The following is a 22066-nucleotide window of genomic DNA, read 5'->3' on the forward strand; positions in this document are numbered from 1 at the left end:
GAAAGCATTTCCAGAGACACAATCTGCTGAAACAGCCCATGGCAAATGGTTTCATCTTAAGATACTGCAAATAAAAACCATCTTAATCATCAAGTTTGTTCTGGTTGCCCTGCGATATATGTTTCCGTACCTATAAAAATACTTCTGACAAGACAAAAGGCATAGGAGGAGACAGGGACGAAGTGCCTAATCCAGATAGATGCTGGAACACAGAGAACACTCAGCCCTGTCTGAGATTTAACCTCATGTTTACCTGGCTTAGTCACAGAAGCAGGAAACTCTTCACATAAAATCAATGCACCCCAACACAGTGAAAATACAAATATAAGGAAGCTGACAAGACAAAGTCCTGGAAATAATTAAATTACATTTCCAGCACTATTCCTCTCAAAGAGGAGTAAAGACATTTACAATCTCAGTAAAGGAGGTAGTGAGACTGTGACTGAGGCCTGATCTAAATTCTTAAGATTTTGCTGGTTCAGGTGGATTTTTTTTCATTATCACATTCACACAAGATAATGAACTCAACTTCATTACTGCCCAGCTGCATACTGGGTCCCTCTGTGCAAGATGCTGGGCAAAACAGAAGACAGCTGCCATTTTAACTTAAAAGAGCCAAAACCCTAAAGAGATAATTGTAGTGGCTCTCTTCATTTCCAGGATAATGAGGAGGGTGGGGGAGGTGGGGGTGGGGGGAAGAAGAATAACCATAGGTTTGGGCTTTCCCAAGGTCACACACAACCTCCGTTCCAAAACAAAGCAAGACACTTCCACAACCTCTCCCCAAGATCTTTCTACCCAAATCACTGCTGAAGCCTTGCAACCAGTGTTTAACAAAGGACTTGTGGGTTGGTTGCTTCTTTTTTAGCAAAGACTGGATGAACATTTTATGCAATGCCTAAAATAGTTTCCAATATCATTAGTGATGTAGATTAAGAGGCATAGGTCTACTGAACAGGAACTGCACCACTCTGGTAAAAATAGGCCTGGAACAGGGAATTTTCTTTTTATTCACTATTGCCTTAGCACTTGAAACAATGCTGGGGATTTCTGCCTTCTGGAGAGCTTAAGAGGAGATAGATGCTTCACCAGACTCTCTAAATATTGTCTGTTCCTCTGCAGTAGTAATAAACATCAGTTTATCTATTTTACCATCCATTTGAGGGAAAAACTTGCTTTTATTTTTTTTCCCCTTCTCAAGGCAGGGGAAAAACAAAATAGAAGAGCAGTAATAAATTCTAGAAAAACACATGCAGTTTAGCACGCTAGCTCTTTCACCAGGGCTATGTAGTGAGGAGGGCTATAACGCTGGAGTCACCATCTTCCTCTTTGTGGTTACTGAAAACAGAGAGGATGGATGTGGAGCAGTTAGGGAAAAGCCACTGGCCCAGTTAGCAGCCTCAGTGGGTAACAAGGATTTCAAGGCAGGTTAGAAAGTTTAAGGATACAGAGGGACCCTGGTGTTTTGTTTTTAGTCTTCTCCTCAAAGTACAAGCATGCAGGAGCTGCTCTGCCCACCTCATGCAGCCAGTCCAGGGCCCTTTTAATCATACTATTTCCTTTATACCAGTGGTGCCACCAGCTTTGTATCCACAGCAGATTTCAACATCTTTACAGGACTCATCTGTCCTTCCTCCCAGGCTACCAATAAAACAGGCCTGTATTGGTGACATTACCCTTTCCCAGTATTCATCCAAAGTCACCCCCTCACGCTGACTATTGTGGCCAGCTCTCTTGCACCCACTGACACACTAACTGATACAACGTGGGCTTCTGTGCAGCATGGTTATATAAATGAGTCTTCAAATCCCAGGCATATTATGGCCTCTCTTTCCCCTATCTCAGCTTATTTGTTTTAAACTTGTCAGACAGATACTTTCAGGCATGATCTCTCTTTTGTGAATCCTAGCTGACTCTCCTCAACTAAATAATCAATATGTGGAATATCTAGAAAGGGATTTTCTACTTCTCTCTCTGCCAACATGTCACTAAAATCAAGCTGGAAGATGTAGGAAATTTAAGTACTCCCAGGTCTGTTTTTCAGAACAACCAGTACTGCACTTAACCCTTTGAAGCTACCAAATTCTTTGGCTTTCTGAGGAAATCCTTAGTTTCTAGCTTAGAGACCAGTGAGAACAAGAGAATAAGAAAGCAAAATTCATGAAATGTATTTGTTAGCCCCTAAACCTTGTATGTATATGTGGTAGAGACACTAGTAACAGCTGCAACACAAGCTTTTGTATAGTTACCCCAAAATCAACCATCCCCTCCATCCTGTGTACTCCATGTGGAGGGGAACAGCTTGGTCTCACTGCTTGTTCGGCCTGCTGTTTCTGGGGTGCTAGTGTCACTGACAGCTAGGCAAAAACAAACACCCCAACCTCAAAATCCATCCACAAAGGAAAAGCAGAGAGATGAGCAAATAATCACACCCCAAATTTTGACATGGCAGAAGCAAACCCCCATCTCAGGGAATCACTGAAACATTATAAAGACATCTGATGTGTCCCAACTAGTACAGCCTAAAAGTGCCTTGTGACTCCACTTCCTTGGAAGTGGAGTCTAAATTTTCAGTTGATTCCCTGTGTCCACAGTATCAGAAGCAGTTGATAGCACCAACCCTCCTGCAGAAACCAATGCCACCTGAGAGTGCCGTGACTTTCCACAAAACCAGATCACTGCACTGCATACATCCACGAACACAATGGCTTTGAAGGCTGTGAGACAGGCCTGTGCAGGCAACACTGCATTACTGGGAGGCTCAAAGATTATATGAGTGAACACACAGCCCTTGTCCTGATGGGTGTCCACGTGACAAGCTGTACATCAAAGAGAAACACCAACTGTTTCTCCATCCTATCATAGTTTATGACTAAGAAAATACTGCAGATAGAATCTGTACCACTTGTTCTCACCTTTTCTCTCTCCTGGCCTACCAGTGGAGTGATGAGTCAAATAAAAACTTGCTTACTGTAAAATATCACAGCTACTGTAATAGAATTTATTAATATATCAGTTTGTACTTCACTTAATCAGGTAACCTAATGCTTTTAAATTGTCATGTCATAACAGAAGCCTTAGCTATTATTCTGTATTAAATTTATAAACAAAATAGTCTAAACTAATGAATCATTTGTTGAAGCAGATTTTGCAAAACTTGCCATTAAAATATAAACAAAGCTGGCACGGCCTTAAAGACATATAAAGCAGGAACTGCAATGCAAAATACACAGGTTTATCTTTTTGTCTAATCATAGGTTTTGGGTAGTGTTTCAATTCAAATACCATTTATATTTAGGAAAACATGTAAATATTTTTCAGTCAATAGAACACTGGTATATAGTTAATGCAGTATTGAAAATAGATGTTTGCCTGAAATAGTATGCCTGGTATCTGTTACCCCTTTCACTGAAAAGGTATTTGCTCCTTAACTTGAAGATCAATCTTTTCTCAGAAATATGTTCTCTAGCAGCTAAGTACTGCCTTCCTAAAAGCTGCCGGGTGATTATTTTCTCCTATGTACATACTTTCCTTCAAGAATTTTTTTTTTTAATTTGGTTAGCTCAGCTAACTGCTGTTCCTCGACAGCAAAACCGACCAGACAGGCAATAGAAATTGCAGTAACATGTAGTACCATGTAGCACAATTGGTTCCAACAGCTTCTCATTTAGCAACACTTTATGTAAGGAAGGCAATCAGGCAGAAACTCATGCAAGAGCTCCCAGCAGCTGAGCCGTGTGGAGGGGAAGCAGCTCTGTCCTCACCTCAGAGGAGAGACAACAAAAACAGCCTTATGAGAATGCTGCTTTCAGCCTGACCTACATGGGCTCAGATGTGGAACTGCTAGAATGGTGCAACAGCTTATCCCCTCTTAACATGGGCAGCCAGGTCCTCTGCATGCAACTGAGCCTGTCCAATACCTGCCCTTCACAGACAGCAGATTTCCAGTAAAACCAACCACAGTTAACAACCACTCTGACCTCTAAGACAAAGCCCTGCTAAAACCACCAGAATCCCTTCCTTGACTTGAGTGCTCCTGGATGAGCATTTGTATTTATGCACACTCTTGTAGCATTTCAGATAAAGGAAGGAGGGCTGGCAGTGTGCACTGCACGGTACAGATACTGTCTTTGCAGAGGACCCCCTTGCAAGGGTTTCTTAATGGATTCTGACTATCACATTTACTGTGAAATGAACATAGCAGATACTGTAGGTTAATTCATTAGCAACTTACGATTGATTCTTGTTTTCATCACCATGAAAGCAGATTTCCTGTGGTTAACACAATGATCCCAATTCCCTCTTGGCTTAGACACATTTAAGTCGGCCACTGCTCCGCTGAACCCACAGCACTTACCACATCATGACTAAAATGGGTTTAATGACTGGAAACTTGGATTAGATAACTTAAACATAGCCTTCATTCACTCTGGTCTCACAGTTCTGTCCACAATTATTTTTAAGCTGTTTGTACATGTAAATTACTTCCCTCATCTGAACCAGGTAGTTGCCCCAAGGGTGAAAGGCAGCAGCTGTTTTGCAGCACTCACACTGTCCATGAGCTCAGGGTACAAAGTGAAGGGTGCCACATCCAATCACCATCACCAGGGAGACTTTTGGGAAGTGTAATGTGATTACAGTCAAATCTGGTTTATCAGAATTGGGTGGAAAACATGAAAGTCACTCGACAAAAGGGATTTTTGGATAAATGAAGGACCTTGGAACTTGCCTCATATACCTCAAGGGACGTGATCTTCTGTTAGATGAAGTAATACTTTGATTAATGGTATTTTAGATGACAGGCACAAATGGCAGTACTGCCAGTAAGTCAGGAAACTTCTCCTACTGTTTCAATGACTGCCACCAGAATCCTTGCTACTATAAGCCATCCAGACACTGGTTTACACTGGTTTCAAAGGATGGTACTGTTTGGCAGAGAAGTGATCCTATAGCAACTCCAGGGCACCAAGAAGAATATGACCTGGATTTAAAAGGGGGAAAGGCAGAAGAGAGGCTGGAGAGAGGAATTGCCAGTTTTGGCTCCTCTACCATTCTACCTGAGTTTCTTTAGAAGACTTCCATTCAGTTTGGCAGGCAACAGAAGCATGTACAGCTCAAAAGATAAGGGTTTATGCTCTGTGCAAGGCTATAGAGATATACATAACCAGAATGGAAAGGCAGAATTAAGAGAGTTTTGCAGCTTTAACAACAAACTCTGCAAGTACATAGGAAGAATATGCTAAGCTTTTTAAGAGCCTGAATATTCAAATAAAAATCGGGGAGAAAACAGAGACAAATCCCATATAAATAAGGAAAAGCAAAACCATGGGAACATTATCAGAGAAGTTAAGGAACAAACTGAATTATGATTAGCCAGTAACATAAAAGGCAACAAAAGAAGAATCAGTATGATCTGAAAAGCAGACAGGATAAGTCATGGTTCAGCAGAGAGGCATAACAAAGATGATGCACAAAAGGCTTCGACTCAACCTACTCAACATTGTTCCAATTTTCACAAGACCAACAGGGAGCAAATACTGCATATGATTGTTCTAAAAAGAAGCAGAACTTCAGGTTAGAATAGGAAAGAGCAACTTAAGAAACACTCAAAACAAAGCAGATGCAGCATAGACAGTTGTGTGGATCCTCCCTGACTCAGAAGAGTATTTAAGACTTCAAAACAAACCAGACAAGAGTCTGCTTTATCTTCACAAACATCATCCCAAACACCACACTCTCTCTTAGAAGGTCTCTTGAAAGGAAGCTATGGAAAATTACAAACCAATCACTTAAATGCCACCTTTGCAAAGATTTTGGAAAAATAAACAAGCAGTTTACAAGTACCTACAGGGCAAGAGCACAACTTAAAAAATACTTCCGGCAATAGCTGTTTGTCAGTAACAAATGCCAGCAAACTCATCTCACCTTTCCTGATTTTGCATTTATAAAATTTGGGTTTCACCCCAAGTTAGGATGAGTTTCTCACAGGAAAGCATCTTCCAAAACCAAGATCATTACAGCATACTGCATAGCAGCTCCCAGATCTAAAAGCAGGAAACCAAGGGGAAAAAATAAAGGACTGAACAGCATCTTGAGAGACAAGGCCTCAAACATATACCTAGACAGATCAGGAGTTATGTAGATCGGCAGTAGTTTGACCGGAAAAGGCTTACTGTGGGCAAAAAAAGACAAATCACAGTTTTATTTATCCTAATGGGGATGCTATCCCTAAAACACTGGGAAAATTACTCCATTTTCTTTGGTGGTGGTGGTGGTGTCTCGGCTGGAGAAATGCCAAAATGTGGGGTTTGCACAGTAAGATAGATACTGGCAAATGGGGGAGAGTCCAGATAAGCAAAAAGGAGTTTGGGAAAACATTCTTCTAATCTTTCCTTGTAAAGCACATGTTTTCAGATAGGTTTCTCTAAAGTACAGAAAACCCAAACAGTAATAAAAATCTTTCAGATAAATAATTTTTGAAGATAAAGCAAGAAAGCAATTACATTCTAAATCAGTGGGGGGGATGGGTGAGGAGGATCAAGGAGGGGGGAATAAAAGAGTAATTCACTGGGCTAATTAAAAGCAAATTTGTGTGTGTGTGGTATGTGCAGTAATTAAAACCCCTGCTACTGAGGAAGGTTAAACTATTTATTTATGTATTTATTTTTATATAAAGAGCACCAAGAGCAGTGCCTAGATATGCTGGCATCCTCCTCGAAGAGAATAAGGATCCTGTTGTCCTGCAGGCATCTAGTTTCTCTAACTGGGCAACTGGTACAGCCTCCAGCAAAATTCAGCTAGCCACAGGACTGACTTACATTGCCTTCTCTTCATCCTTCCCAAGCCTAATGAGAATTGCTGGTGCAGAGTATAGCACTGCTCCCTCCACACCTATCTAATACGGGCCAGCTGGAGTGCTGGGAATCTCAGCCCCAATCTGAGCCATTAAGGTCCAGACAGCTGCAAAGCCTACAGCTTCAGGGACACTGGGGCTGTAAAAGGAATGCCAAGGGGAGCTCCTATAGGGTTCCCACTACATCAGCTCAGTCTCTCAGAGGACAAGGCCTGTAGCTCTTCCACGTGAATCCCACCTACTCCTCCCCTCTTTGCTGCTGGAGGACCTCAGTGGGGTGGAGAGAGCACCAAGGCTGCCTCTCCACAATGCCACTGAGATTGTACTTTAGAATCTGGAGCTGACAGTTTTACTGGGTCTGTGACCTGCCATCCCCCAGACTTCCACCTGGTCCATAGGGTGCAACTGATTCAGATAATTGTCTGACCACTTATTAACACCACAGTAGAGACTGGAAAACACATATGTTCCCAGCATTTGCAAGAAGGCTCCCTACCTCATTTTAGAAGGTTTCAAAAATGAAGTTAGTCTTTGGGGCACAATGGCTCCTATATTTGAATAAAAAAAAGCCCAAGCAATGATGCAGAACCTGTTGAGTAAGAAACCAGGAGAGACATTAAGAAAGACCACAGAAGGAATGAAGAGGAGAGAATAAATGGAATAGCTAATACACATTTGCTCCAGGGTTCTCTCTGCACCAATTGGCAAAAAGAATACAACAAAATCATTAATAATTGAAGGAACTTGAAGACAAAGAGATTTTCATCCAACATTAAAGGGATGAAAGACGTCTGTAATGAGAATTCTGATGATGGTATCATTTGTGGAGGGACTGGGAAGGAGGGGGTTATATTTAAAAGAAATGGTTCCTTTGTAAGACAAGAGCAAGCATTCTCATTACTAATGCAGACAGATGCATCTGAAAGACCTTATTCAGCGGATGGTGTCACCAAACACCCTTCTGGACACAAGCTCTCCACTAACAATACTATACAAGGATAGGAAACTGCTGTAACAAAATATAAAGTGTCACTTGTTTATTCTTTTTAGCTGCATAAATAATTTAAGGATGAATATTAACAAGCATCCAGTTTTCTGTGCCTTTCTTAACTGATGATTCTCTGCACAGAGTTGATGGGAGCTTGAGCTTTCACTGCTTTTGGAAGTTGGCCCTGCAGACCAAGGCAGGACCAACATCAGTAGCAAAACACAGGGGGTAGGGTATCCCTTCTTAGGAGCTGAATCTTGTATAGAGGAATTTCCACTGACACCTTTTAAAGGCCCACCAGCAGTGGAGTCAGGCACACTCATGTCAGCCTCTAGTTCAAGGCCTGGAGTTTCGCACAAGACAGTTTCTGAGCAAACGAACTGTGGTAAGAGACAATCAAAGAGCACAATTATTTTACTGGCTTGCTGCCATACTTGAGGGGAAAGATATTAATGAAACTCAGACTGAAATGCATTGTTTTCCTCATAAAGAATAAAAAGCTACCATTTCGAAACCAGGAAGAGATCAGACTAGATAAATTTCTTAAGAGCAGGAAAAGTCAAAACCAAAGAAACAAAAAGGAAAAAAAACCCAAACCCCATAAAATCAATGCACAACTCTGCATCATTTACAGAAAGCACTGTAAGGGTTGTACTGTGAACCAAAAGCTCACATTATCAGGATAACCAACTTCAAATTAACTACTGATCCCCTAAAAGCTACCCTTGCAAACCTTCCCAAGTCCAAGTGTGGGGCTTGTGGCAGTGCAAACCACAAAGGCGTTTTCAGATTTACACTGTAACATCATCGCTCACCACAGCTAAGTCAATGAGAAGCAACTAATCCACTGCTCTGCAAGAAAGTATGACAGAAAACGCAACAGAAAGCATGGCTCAACCTGTCTGAAGCCCGATCTGAACAGAAGCCATGAACAAGAGGGCATCCTCCTGCAACTCTTCAACCAACAGTGGGACTTCTTCCCAGCTCCACACAAAGACTGTATTTTCTGGTCTGCTGGTTTTGCTCAAGTCATCTTCTGCCATCCCCTGAATACCCCCACTGCCATCAGCAGGATGGCTGAAGCTGTAACAGCCACTCACCCAGTGAATGTAGCAGAATGGCTCCCGCAGATCCCGTTCTTGGCTGTACTTTGTCTGCAGGTACACCCACGGAGCCACAAAAGCCCAATAAACATAATCTAGTTTATGAGGAAAGTGGGCTTTTTTAATATTATTTTTTACTTGCTTGGCATCTTGTTAGAGACGTTTTCCTCATAAAGTGTTAGTCTAACCTTTGTAAGCCCTGGATTTTGGGCACTATGCTATTTTATTGAGTCTCCCTGGGATTCTCCCTTTGCAGAACTTGCACTTTGCCAGTGGCTCAACAGCATTCTAGTAGCACAAAGGAAGCTCCAAGGGCCGTTCTCCCCACCCACCTCAGTACAGTAAGTCTCTTCCAAAGACACACACTTACCTCCTACGAACTGACTTCAGATTATAAAGCAAACCTCAAATCAACTCAAATACAACAAACTTGGGATGCAACTCTCTTAACAGCAGAAGTTGCAATTTCCTAATATTTTGTACTACTTTCATTACGCATTTTTGCTTTCTGGTCAATGCAAACAACAAGCCTCGGAACTTGCAACTGGCAACATCATTCTTCAACATTTCATTGCTTACACTCAGATATAAATCGCCTGCCTGACAGAGCTTTCACAGGACAAGAGATTAGTGAAAAAGGAATGGATTTTCATTATAGAATTTATACTCTATTCATTGCGTATGTGAGGTTTAATCTCTTATTCTTTCATATTCAGAGACTAAATTCTGAAGAACAGAGAAAGAAATATTCTTTGCACTTCTTATAAAAAGGAAACATGAAAAGTCATTAATAACTCATGAACAGCTTTACTAATAAAAGTACACAGGGCCATGCAAAAATAACCAGCTTTCACCAGCGGGTGACAAAACCTATACCTGCTGCAGAGAGCTGCAGGTCAAGAGTCAGAAAATTCACATCTGTTAAAGCTGCCTGATCTTTTATTAACTTGTGATACTACTCCAGGATGTTTCAATTCTTTGCTACAAGATGTTGTCTGTTAAGCTATAAGAGCTCTATTAAAGTTCATGCCAAGTGTTTCTCAAAGACCATCCACTGATTACATCTGGGTGCTGAGCTCTAGCCACTGCAGTGCTGGGTAACACACTTTTCTTCCAGCCCTTTTTATTACCCCAATTGTATTTGGTGATCCTTGCTGGCTTCCAACTGCTTCCCTGCCTTAGTCCAGCAGGAGAGCGCCCTGATGAAAACAACTTTCTCAGATTTTCTTTTGCCACTGTTCCCCACTCTTACATGCATAGATCTCTTCTCCGACCTCTTCTTCGGTCTCTCCTGAGGGCAGGGTTCAACATTAAAGAGGCAAGTCACATAAAGAGCACATGCCAAGGTTCAGTGAAAGACACTGGCTGGACCAAACAGCTTTCTTTTCCTTACATCTTTGGAGAGCCTTAAGAGCATCTTATCAGTAAAAAGACATCTCTGCACATAGCCCATATGACTGTCAAACAGAGCAGCTGTTTCCCACTGTATTGGTTTTGCATGGCCTGGTTTTTTTTGGGGGGGTGAGGGGGGCCACAGAGGTGGCTTCTATGAGAAGCTGCTGGAAGCTTCCACCATGTCCAGCAGAGCCAATCCCTGATGACTTTGAAGATGGACATGCCACTGGCCAAGGTTGGGCCAATTAGAGAGGTTGGTAATGCCTCTGTGATAACATATTTAAGAAGAAAATCAAATCAAAGTACACACAGTTTTTCTTCTAGCCAGAGAAGGGGAGGAGGTGAGAACATGTGAGGGAAACAACATGGAGACACCAAGGTCAGTGGAGAAGGAGGAGGCACTCCAGGCGCTGGAGCCGAGATTCCTCTGCAGGCCGTGGTGAAGACCATGGTGAAGCAGCTGTGCCCCTGCAGCCTGTGGGGGTCCATGGGGGATGCAGAGATCCACCCGCAGCCTGTGGGGGAGGTGCCCATGCTGGAGCAAGTGGATGCCCGGAGGAGGCTGTGCTCCAGTGGGAGACCCGATGGAGAGAGGGAGGCCCTTGCTGCCAGGCTGGAGCAGCCTGTCCTTGGAGGACTGCACCCCATGGAAGAGTGACCCACACCACAGCAGTTTTGGGAGGACTGTTTGCCCATGGGAGGAATTCATGTTGCAGCAGGTTTGGCAGGACTGCTGCTCATGAGATTGGAACCACACTAGAGAAGTTCACGGGGAACTGTCTCCCATGGGAGGGACCCCATGGTCTCACAGGGGAAGGACTCCTCTCCTGGAGCAGCCAAAGAAAATTCTAGGGTGATGAACTGACCAAAACCCCCACGCCCTGTCTCCCTGTGCTGTCAGTGGGAAAGACAGAGGGGCTGGGGGAAAAAAGGTATTTTAAAGGCTTATTTTACTTCTCATTATCCTCCCCTGACTCTGTTAGTAATAAATTCACTTTGTATCTTTAAGTTGAATGTGTTTTGCCCTTGGAGTATTTTCTCCCAATCCTTAACTCATGAACCCTTCGTTAATTTTTTCTCTTCTCTGCCCAGCTGTGGCAAGGGAGGATAAGCAACTTTCGTGGGTGCCTGGCGTTGGGCCAGTGTCAAACCGCGACACCCACCTTTCCCCAAATCCAAAATACTCTGTTACTCTGGAGTTTAACAGGATCTATCAACCATTAAACACAGTTAAACACTGTGAATATTTAGAAGCATTAAAACATTTTGGGGAAGAAAAAAAGGCATGAGCTTAGCTTATCCTCTGATTTCTGCTTCTAGAGGCCCTTCCTAGGGGTCACACCTGATGCTTTCAGGTAAGAAAACATTGTCTTCTCCTGAGAGATTTGGGATAATTCTGAAATTTTTCTACGCTATAAATATAGGAGCAAATGTAAGTAAATTTAAAATTACATAAATGTGTAATACACACTCACATTGCTAACACTACATTTTTTCCATCTTTTTTCCCTTGTTCTTCAACCTGTTTACTGAAATTTATAACAATTCTCTGACTTTGGCTTTCAACCATCTCTTAATGTACCTTAAAGCCTTTTTCCTTGTCTCTTTTCATTCCCTTGAACAAGGGAGAAACCAAGTGTGAGAATATCCTCTATATAAAGCAGTATTTTATCAATAAGTATAAACACATGCATTGGTTCAGACTGACTCCAACATACAGCCAAGACAGAAATAGCTGAAAATTATTTTATTTTGTAACTCCTTGGTAGAAATTATTTTATACTTCAGCAACTTGAAAAACAAGTCACTGTGACCAGAAAATGCTTTCTACCCTGCAACATGTGATCAGCAGATGAACAGAAGGCAGAGTGTAAAGGCAGGTATCACTTGAAGATAAAGTCTCCTGACAGTATGTCCCTAATACCCAGGCATTGAGCAGGTGCTAGCCATCTGATAGAGAACTTGGAGAATAAGATAAACTAAAGAGCTTAAGGCTTTTTTCTGTGTTCTCATTTTATTTTTTTATTCAACTACCACTCTACATGTTGCTATTCAATTTCTGTGGCTCAAGGTTTTGCCCCTTTAGAAGACCAAAAGATTCTCTCATCCTGAACTAATCTTTCATTCTTGAAAAGCATTGGACTGAATAGCCTTATTTCCCCTGTGTATACCAAGGGTAGTGACAGCTGATCCCTTGCCTATACTGCCCAGTCAATTATTCTTATTTTCCTTCTGAAGCCCACAAAGACTCTTCAGTACTGAAAGCTCTTCCAGTGTGAGGGCACCTGCTAAGAAATAAATGCATGAGACAAAATAACGGGTGGGAGAAGGAAAGGGGCTGCAAGGCACCAAGTAGTTCACCAGAACCAGAGGCAACAGCTCAGCCCAGCCCCTGCCTCTCTGCCCTGACTTCCAGAAACTGAGTGAGAAAGTGTTTCTTCAACCCAGCTTTGCTACACATTTGACCTTTCTTAACCAATAGTAGGACAAAAGATCATTGTATTGTTTCCATTTTATCTACACAGCAGCAGCTTGATACCTCAGTCCCAAATCAGCCCCAGCGTACGAGGTCCTGCATCGACTTGTACAAACATATTGTCGGCATGTGTAAGTACAGATGGACAATGCCTGCCAGGCTGCAGGTGAGGCGATGTCTCAGCTGGGACCTGCTGAGGCACTTTCAGCTGATATTGCATGACACAGGAATCCGCTGAGGACAGCACAGTGGTTTGGCTGCCACAAGATCCTTCCTCACACCTCCCAATCCATGGAGAGCAGGAAAGAAAGCAAAGAGGATGCAGCTTGAAAATTGCAAGCAAGTGCTGTATGGACTGGTACTAGAACTAATACACACAAAAAGTGACAATGAAACAAAATCCCTATAAGCAAAGAGCCATTGGGTCTAAATCACTTACAGCTCATGCTGAAATTGGCCAAACATGTCTCTACCAGTCTAAGTGAAAGAAAGCAACACTCCTGGGTTCAGCCAAGTGTTTTCAAGCTCTTAAAAGCTAAAGACTACCCCAAAGAATTCCTTAGGACCAGAAAAATAGAAAAAAAAGTGGATTTTAAATAAAAGATTTGTCTTATCTGAAGATTCAGAGAAATTACATTACACAAACTGAAGCCCAGCCATACACACAGGTCCTGCTGAAAGCCTGGCTGCTCTCAGGGAAGAGCTGATCTGAGCAAAGGCTGACCTTAGGGACCAGAGTTTGGGGAGAGAGAGGAGGGGCCCCTCATCTTCCCGATGAGATCCCAGCAGGAGCAGAGGCTCCAGTTGAAAAGCCCAGCTTTGGCAAACATGAGATACACATACAGAGCAAAGCCCGAGCTGACAAACAGGCTGGCTGTTCATTAAGCACAGTGCCATCTGCTTTACTCTATCCTTTGAGGGTTGTGGTAGCAAGGATGAAAACAGCCTGTTTGCCACACTCCTGCTGAAGAGCACAGGAATAGCAGGCCGCTCTGTGCAGAGAGGAGGCTGCCCCTTCCCCAAAAGCACCTGTGTGGAAGGGGCAAGGGTGGAGGGCAGGCGAGAGGGACAAAACTGAGGGGACAAGACCAGAAAATAGCTGAGGAAAGCAGCCAGGTCACTTGGTGACCCATCCATCACAGGCTTGGCACTGATGCTGCCAGCAAAAGAGAACAAGGAGACTGCAGAGTCAGGACTGAAGTGGGATTTCACCATGGTCAGAAGACCACCCATTATCCCAGCTGTAACCAGAATGCTGCCTGAGCTGGATGGTGCTTACTGGCATGCAGCCCTCAGCAGCTTGGCTGCTCCAGCAATCTTAGCAAGAGGAGGGAACCCACATTCCTGCAACTTTGCAGGATACACAACCACTGCTTCCAGGGACAGGTCTCCTTCTTCCAGAAGTTATTCCCAGACTGAAACTACCCTGGTATTTAAGTACTAAGTACGTTTGAGGCCCAGATTCCTGAAAAAATTTGTTTACTGATTTCAGAGCTGTGTGGCTTCAAATAAGAAGACACAACAACGTTTGAAAGAGTGTCTTGAGGTTGTCACCAAATGCAACACAGCTGCAAGCTCTGGGACTGCTCACTGAACACGTGCACATCTCATGTGGTTTTGGGGATCCCAATACTAAATCAATCACTCATCCCATCCCACCACTGATGCCATCCTCCCACCCATACACACCCAACATGTGTGGCTGGTAAAGCCTCAGCACAGCCCTGTGGAATCAAGTGCTAGAGAACTTCATATATATGTGTGTGTGTGTGTATATATCCACACACAGAGCACATAACTGTGAAACACCCCATCTGCTCACGTTACAACATTTTAAACACATGCAATTAACTGAACTGAAATGGCATAAGGATCAGTCAGTGTCTTTTTCCCCCACTCCCACTATTTCCACCTTCCTCTCACCCTAACATATGGGAATGCCATATGAATTACTGAATGGATCATGCTAAAACCAGAGCCAGTAAAATCTATTTTTAATACAGATTATGGGGTGATATAGTCAGTCCATGGTGCAGCATTGTTTGTCTTACAAGTCTGGTCTGTTACTACTTCTGGCAAGCCCCACTTCCAGCACTGACATTTCCAAACTCTTCCATATTTTTCCTTGGTGTTCTGAAATAAAATTCAGGATCCTTGGTGGGAACTTTGCAGAAATAGCAGGTCAGGCGAGTTAGCACACTACAGTTTTTCCAGCCTGCTGCTGCCCTTCTGAAGTGGCCATGAGATGCCCAGTGTTCCCTGTCAAAGCTACCAAGGTATTTATTAATCAATCATGTAGGGCTGTTACCCTGAGCTTTCAAGAAATGTCATGGAGACACACAAATCATGTGCTGCCCCAGGAAATGGGCAGAGAAGGGTCTATATGGTTCTTTTGTCCTCTGGTACAAACTGGGAGGGTATGCAGCTTTTTTACCCACTCTTGAAAGCCCCTCCACCCCAAGGAGCCAAAACAAGGTTGAAGTCTTACCAGGAGAAATAATTGGAGCAACCTGATTTGTGATTAAATCCTGATGCAATGCTAGGGAGATGTACACTAGAGAGCCATCAGCAGACAGACACAAAAATATAAAATCTCTTTACAAGGCCACAGCAAGCTCTACTAGGCATTTTAAAGCCAAGTCAGGTCACGTCAGCCAGTTATTATTAGCTCTGAGCAGCTCACACATCAGTGTTAGCATACATTACCTGAAATTGCAATGGTTATCAAGAACACCATTTTCTCCTACCCTTGAAAATCAATTAAACCTCATCTTTACAGCCAAATGCACCATCAGCAATGCAGACTCAATCCAAAACCAATGTCAGATAAAAACCTTCAGGTGATATCACAAAGGACTAGAGGGAACACATGCCAAAAGAAAGTGATTTCTGGACAGTAACTACTTCTTTTAACCCATACAGGCTCATCAGAATCAAGCTCCACTGGAAGCTTTTTCTTCTTTAATGAATTTAACAAGCCAAATGAAAACAATTCACACATACACAGAGGATCATGTGGATGCACAGTTTCTAACTGATTCCAGAAATTATGTTCATATTTGTGTATTAGATTTTACCTCAGAAAACACAGATGCTGCCTAGGCAAAATGGGATGCTGAGATCTATCCAGCATTTCCAGCTGTAGCTGGAGACAAACAAGCCAGGGGTTCACAGAGTTCCTAGTAGTTAAGGAAAGGAAGCTGGGTTCACTGAAGCAGCTTCAAAAACAAAGCAGAAACAGGAACTGATGTGTCATAAACCACTATCAACTACCATGAAACTGTTACTTCTTTTTAATGTGCCACAAATCTAAGCCTGCCTCTTCAGGGTACCACCATTTCAGAAGCAGAGGCAGCTCAGAGTCTCACACTTAAAATACTTTCACTTTTTTTTCCCTCAATGAAAAAGAAATTCCCACTCATTCCTTCCTGGCTACTCTCTGCAGGACTGAAACTTCAGAAATGTTCTCATGGTTTTCCCTGTGACACTGAAATTTGTTGGCAAGGCTCACATGACAGCCAAGCTCTTGAACTGGTCAGCTGGAGCTCCCCATCCCATATGTTCCTCTGGCTCAGAGTGTGATACACTATGCCTTTCCTTCAGCAGGGGGAAGACGGAGTGAGAAGGGGAAAATGAATTCAGAAGCTCTTGGCAGGCATGTAAGTAAAAAAATAAAGACAGAAGTTATGTAGAGCAAGCCCCGTGCTGCCAAATGAAGTCATGCATGTCTTAGTTCTGATTTGAGTATATTTTTTAAAACTTTATTGTTGTTGTTGTTATTATTATTAGCATTTGGCAAAAGGAGACAGGAAATACCTTGCTGGTGATGTCCGCTCCCAGCACAAGCCAGTTTGAAATGCTGCACAGCTTACCCTGAAAAAAAGGGAGAACGAACTATTTTCAAGCCCCACCTCAAACTCTTATTTACTTAAGCAGCATTGCAACAATTTTAGTTTTGTTTCTATTTTATAAGGCTATAATATGACGAGAACAAACCTTCCCAAGAATGTTCACTTTTCTCCTCCTCTTAACTGGGCATGGTCTCAGGGGAAAGGAGAGACTTCTATACATATGCACTTGCACAAGTTGAGTTCAATTTAACAGGAAAGAGCCTCCATTCCGTTAAAAGCCTTGTAAAGAAATTAATCCTGAAAGGATCCTGCTTTTCAGATATGTAAACACAAAATCAGAATACACTGGTTCATCTGTAAAGTGAAATACATGGCTCCACTGGAGGATGTAAGTAACTCCCAGTTAAGCCAACATGAATGACTTGCTCCCTGCAGCAGCAGAACGTATGGTCTAACAGGGCAACAAATTTGGAAGGAACCTGTTTTTAACTCCTGAGTGAAGAAGCAGTTTAAGCATAAGGAGGCTGTAAAATTATGTTGCTTACAAAAGACAGGCTCAGTTTAGCAATATATAGAGCATCAAATTCATGGAACACTAAGCAAGCCACCTACAAATCTCTTGCTTGAAGTAAAAGCCAAAAATACAGCTCTCTTCTCTGACAGAATACATCCCTCCATCTGTTTGCTGCTTCAGGTCAGATTAAATACTGCAGCTTCCAGGAAAGCTAAATAAACTTTACCTAAAGGGACCCTCAAAACACCGACATGTGACTCTGGCTGGCTTTATTCCTTCTCTCCAGAGTTTGTAGCCACTGAGAGTCCTGTGCCATTGCTGAGAGACTTATCACACTCCCTGAGGCAGTGTCTCCTCACACCCGGCTGTTATGCCAAATACTCTATCTTCATCATGTTATTGAAAAGCAGTTGTATGCTTCACATAGGTGGATCCCAGAACCAGATTCCTTCATTTCTGCACGTTTTTTTCAGAAGCCTGACTGCCAGTAGAAATAAGCTGTACACTTATGTTTCACCCACACACACCAGGGTCCCATTTGCATAATCACATACAAAGCAGCACCTTTGTACTCTTAAGAGTACAAAGTGTGTCTATAGTCAAGCAACTTTTAATCCAGCAGCCTGATGCCAATGTTGTGAATCAACATAACAAATATTCAGATAAACAAAATTACTGTGAATGTTTCATTCTCATGCTGGTGGAAAATCAGGACCCCAAGCCCTTTTCCTCAAAGCACAGGAATTCTGTCATCTCAAATGATGGAGAGTCTCTACAGCTGCTTGTACTTGTATATCTTTGACCCAGTCTGCATGGGACACCAGCACTGTCCACTCATCATTTTATATAAGCCAACATTCAATTTAACTCACTCATCTGTGCATGCCCTAGTTTGCAAAGACGTGTGTTACCTCTCCTCTAACTACTACTGAAAGCTAATGGCTGTTTACATCACTGCCTGAAAGTAAATTTCATAACATACTGGTTTACTAAAAAATCAACCTCCTTCTTCAAGAAGAGCATCAACATACCAATGGCTCACAGCACTCTGGGATGGTGCAAAGTACCACAATTCTTCCTGAAGTGAATGCAGTTCTTCCATTTTTCAACTCTTCCACCTCTCATTGTCTCTCTAAGCCAAAAAATAACTTTGAATGCAAAACTAATCTTACTGAAAACTGCCCTTACTTAAGACTTTAGCAGATGAGAGCACTATAACTTGGGGGTAAGAAACATGAATTAAACTTGTTGAGGAAGATACTCAAAGCAGTTTCTTAAACACCCTGTACAAATAGCTGCTTCAGAAGCATCTGTTATGCACATGTGTTTAAGAAACCAGCATTATTTCAGAGACAGCATTATGTGCTTTACAAGGCTACATGTCCAAATTGCCTCTACTCTAATGTTTTACAGACCAAACAAAATTCGTCATTCACTCATACGCCACCATAAATTCATGACAGAAACACAGCTCTGATAACCAGCCTTTTATAAATTGCTCTTTCACATCTTGGCCTCACCTACCTGTTTTCTTATAGCCATGGATGACAGAAAACACAGGTGTATGCTCTGTGTGGAAGCAGGAACCAAAACCAAATGAGGAACAGACCAAGGAAATCTGATGTGTCATAATATCAACCATATCACACTTATCTCCTGTGGTTAGGATAAAGATAAAATTTAAAATCACTACAGCTATGCAGTTCTTCAAGAAGAAATAGGGCAAGAGAAGCTGCAACAGAGCAGCAGCCAAGCAGAAGCTGATTGATGAGACCAGTAACCCTTCAACGTCTATTGTCATGATCTGGTGTCAGCCCACCAAATTACTCAGGAGCACTTGCTAAATAGATGTGAATCACTTTGTTGCAGCAGCCTTTTTCACTTTACACTCAGGTGTGACAGCTGTGCAGCTGCACCAGCATGCAGCAGCCCCCACAACTTGCTCACCCCAGGACACACACACTTCCTTTCACTTACAGAAGATTTGCTCTCAAAGCCCAGTCTGTCACAAGCTCACAGTAATGTTTGCCACAGCCATACAGACCATGCACCAGCAGCCTTCAACCCGTAAGAGTCACCACCATAACAAGCATATTGAGGCAGCCCTGTGATTCCCTCTGCTGTCACCCCAGAGCCCTGCACAGGACCATGAGAACTCTCTGTGAAATTCACATACAGAGTGCAAAGTAGCTTGAGTAGTTGCTACATTGTCACACAGCCTACTTCCTGTTAAATTGCTACTCCTGTACCTCTCTAGCAGAGTGACGTATGTCTATCTGTATAAAAAAACCCATAAATATCTAAAGGATTGCAGCCTAGTCCAAAACTCCTAATGCCCAAGTCCAGGCTGGTTTGCTATATTGCAGAAGGACTATACTCATATTAGAGAAAGACAAGCTTCTCAATGGTAAACATGTGCTTGTTCATTTCCATGCCCACCAAAGCCTGCGCCAGGCTGCAGAACAAGCAGCAGGATCATCACTGCTCATAGCACTCTGGGATGGTGCAAAGTACCACATTTCTTTCTGAAGTGAATGCAGTTCTTCCCTTTTTCAACTCTTCCACCTCTCACGTCTCTCTAAGCTGAAAAACTTCGCTTGACAGAACCACAGGGAAATACAAGGACACAAACATGTTACTCACAATCCAGAAAATCCATTTTCTGAATTAGAAGCGCTCAAAGTCTGAATTCTCCAAGGCAGCTTGCTCAGAGTACTTGATGTGGCCAAGAATAAAGCTGACAGGACAGAAAAACCCCCCTTATTTAAGCAATCAATTGCTGAGCCACTGAACCAAATACAACTAAGGATGGGACTTCAGACCCTTACTAGACACATCTTGATTTCATTTGCGCTTCAGCAGCATCCCCCTCCTCACCTGTGTCACACAGCTGCAGCTCTGCTCAGCACAGCTGTCAAGGCCAGTGCAGCCCTTCCATGACCACCACGGACCAACAGCCCTTTCTCTGGGAGGATTATTTGCAGTTCATTCCCTTTGGCTATCCAGTTTGCTGCAGCAATAAAAGTAACTCCCATAAAGCAAGACCTATACAGAAAGACTAAATTAACAGAAGTTCAGACAATAGCAGAGATTAAAGTATCATATTCTAATATTCACAAGATTACTGTGCACAACAGAGAACACGTGCAGTGGACATGAAATACAGGTCATTAAAGCATTAAACATCTAGATAGTATTGGAGGAACTTTCTATCAGTAAGGACAATGAATCAAAAGTTAAGCAGCAGTAGCACCACTCTATGCACTGCATCTCTGAACTACAGCAAAGGAACCGGGAAACAAGCTCTAACTTCTGGCTAACCAACTTCCTTAACCCACCCAAATAATTTTATTTGGAATTTTGGAAGCTTCTCCCCTCCACTGCTCTGATTTTCAATTTAATACACCATCATTTTGTCCTGCTACATTCCCTCCGAGCTAACATCCTGCTGCCAGGGGTAGCAGAGAACATGTCTGCTGGATGGTAACCTTCCACTTTCCAAGATGTGCAACGCACACTGCAGGAAGTTTTAATTCAGAACCACTCCCACGAACATCTTCTAGGCATTAGCTGGGTTGTTTGGTGAGAAAAAGCAGCTAGGAGAACATCAGAAAAACACTATGTATGCCATTTCTCCAAGCAGTGGGGTGCCACTGGATAACAAAGTCTTGTCTCCCTTGCATTGCCTGTCTGTAGTAAAAGGGCTGGAGGCAGCTCTGTGCCAGTTTCACCCCAACAGGCAGCAGCAAGGCCACGACAACACGTAGCTCCAAATAGGCAGAGCACAGATGCACTTTGGACGGTGGGGAAGAACCATCACTTTGTTTTCCCAGGGCCACCACAGTCGCTGCAAGATCTCCATAAGGGATCCCAGCTACAGTCACGTTCAAAGGCGCCATCTGTCCCCATTCCTTCAGTTCTGCTGCGGTGCAACAGCTCCTTACATAAGGCACTTCCCAAGCCAGACAGAGAAGCCCTTCAACACATTGGCGTCCTATCCAACCCTTTCCCCACCACAGAATTTAATGAGGGCTATTTTCAAGTAAGGTTAGGAGGAAAACAATTATCTTTTTTATTTGTATGAACATAGAAAATAATTGAGCAGAGTACAGAGGGATGGGCAGGAGAGAGAGAGAATGCATGGCCTTTTTCCTCCACTTGCATGTAACTTTGAGCCTCCGAAGTACTGGGGTAAATACTTAAGATCAGGGGATACACAGTATCAGAACTGGAAAAACAAAGTGCAAGAATAAAAATATCCACAAACCTGTAGCTCTTTTTCTTGACTCTTTATGGGGTTTACTTAAGGTTTTACCACTCCTGCCCCCCAATTCAAAGAGAAACTGCAATGAAGCTGAAACTTTTTGTTCGTTCACAAAGTTTTTCTTTCCTGAAATATCTCACATTGAACCAGTCAGACCAATGTGAAAAACATTCCTGTAGGGAGTTCTGATTTGCTCAGTGAGGAATGACTTGATTTGCCTTCTACACATCAAGGCTTGGCACAACTTACATGTCTCACACCAGCAGTACTAAAAACCCAGCCATACAACCACAAACAAACTCATACTGGTGCTCAATTGCTCTGCAGAACTGATTGCATCTTAGAATTTTACATTCTTTATAATCCCTATACAATTACAACTTCTCCCATTCTCGCCAGGACCAGGCTTCTCCCCAACACCCCTTTGTGAAAGATTACACCTATTAAGCCAAACCTCATTACTTATTTTGATCACAACAGTGTTTAGGAAACTGCTGAGAATGGGTTTGCCTTGTACCAGGTACTGTACAAACACAGAGCAAGATTATTTATATAGATAAGTAGGTGTTATACAGGATTGATATTTTTGTGGAAAATGAGCACTAAAAGCATATCACAAACA

General features: G+C 42.7%; 1 protein-coding gene across 31 annotated transcripts in view; it reads right to left on the bottom strand.

The window, feature by feature from the left end:
- Window positions 1-22066, bottom strand: part of MAP2 (microtubule associated protein 2) — a 241516-nt gene that overhangs the window by 141242 nt on the left and 78208 nt on the right. For 16 of the 31 annotated variants that reach the window (XM_039555190.1, XM_039555203.1, XM_039555202.1 and 13 more), the window contains one exon: window positions 16632-16688. The exons of the other annotated variants lie outside the window; for them this stretch is intronic. The gene's annotated coding sequence lies outside the window, so the exon portion shown is untranslated. The remainder of the gene's footprint in view (window positions 1-16631; window positions 16689-22066) is intronic. 31 annotated transcript variants of the gene reach the window in all.

Source organism: Corvus cornix, chromosome 7, assembly GCF_000738735.6.
Source record: "Corvus cornix cornix isolate S_Up_H32 chromosome 7, ASM73873v5, whole genome shotgun sequence".
In the NCBI taxonomy this organism is placed as follows: domain Eukaryota; kingdom Metazoa; phylum Chordata; class Aves; order Passeriformes; family Corvidae; genus Corvus; species Corvus cornix.